The following is a 1,225-nucleotide window of genomic DNA, read 5'->3' on the forward strand; positions in this document are numbered from 1 at the left end:
AATTGGACTGTTCAGTACTTTGATGTCTAGTTTCTTGAGTTCTTTATATATTGTGGAGATCAATCCTCTGTCAGATGTGAGGTTGGTGAAGATCTTTTCCCGATCTGTTGGCTGTCTTTTTGTCTTATTGACTGTGTCTTTTGTCCTGCAAAAGCTTCTCAGTTTTGAGAGGTCCCATTTATTAATTGTTGTGCTCAGGGTCTGTGCTGTTGGTGTTTATTTAGGAAATGGTCTCTGGTGCCAATGCGTTCAAGAGTGCTTCCTATTTTCTTTTCTATTAAGTTTAGTGTAACTGGATTTATGTTTAGGTCTTTGATCCACTTGGACTTGAGTTTTGTGCATGGTGACAGATATGGATCTATTTGTAATCTTTTACATATTGACATCCAGTTATGCCAGCACCATTTGTTGAAGATACTTTCTTTGTTCCATTGTATAGTTTTGGCTCCTTTGTCAAAAACCAGGTGTTCATATGTGCATGGATTAATGTCAGGGTCTTCAATTCGATTCCATTGGTCCGTATGTCAGTTTTTATACCAGTACCAAGGTGTTTTTATTACTATAGCTCTATAGTAGAGGTTGAGGTCAGGATGGTGATGCCTCCAAGGGTTGCTTTATCATATAGGATTCTTTTAGCTATCCTAGGTCTTTTGATTTTCCATATAAAGTTGAGTATTTTTCTTTCCAAGTCTGTGAAGAATTTTGTTGGGATTTTGATGGGGATTGCATTGAATCTGTAGATTGCTTTTGGTAAGATTGCCATTTTTACTATGTTAATCCTACCTATCCATGAGCATGGGAGATCCTTCCATTTTCTGATATCTTCTTCAATTTCTTTCATTAGAGATTTAAAGTTCTTATCAAAAAGGTCCTTCACTTGTTTAGTTAGTGTTATCCCAAGGTATTTTATATTATTTGTGGCTATTATAAAGGGTGATGTTTCTCTGACTTCTTTCTCAGCCCTTTTATCATTTGTGTATAGGAGGGCTACTGATTTTTTTGAGTTGATCTTGTATCCTGCCACTTTACTGAAGGAGTTTATCAGCTGTAGGAGTTCCCTGGTAGAGTTTTTGGGGTCAGTTATGTATACTATCATATCATCTGCAAATAGTGAAAGTTTGACTTCTTTCTTGCCAATTTGTATCCCTTGATCTCCTTTTGTTGTCTTATTGCTCTAGCTAGAACTTCTAGTACTATATTGAATAAATATGGGAAGAGTGGACAG

The sequence above is a fragment of the Peromyscus leucopus genome, chromosome 2 (assembly GCF_004664715.2).
Source record: "Peromyscus leucopus breed LL Stock chromosome 2, UCI_PerLeu_2.1, whole genome shotgun sequence".
Lineage (NCBI taxonomy): Eukaryota > Metazoa > Chordata > Mammalia > Rodentia > Cricetidae > Peromyscus > Peromyscus leucopus.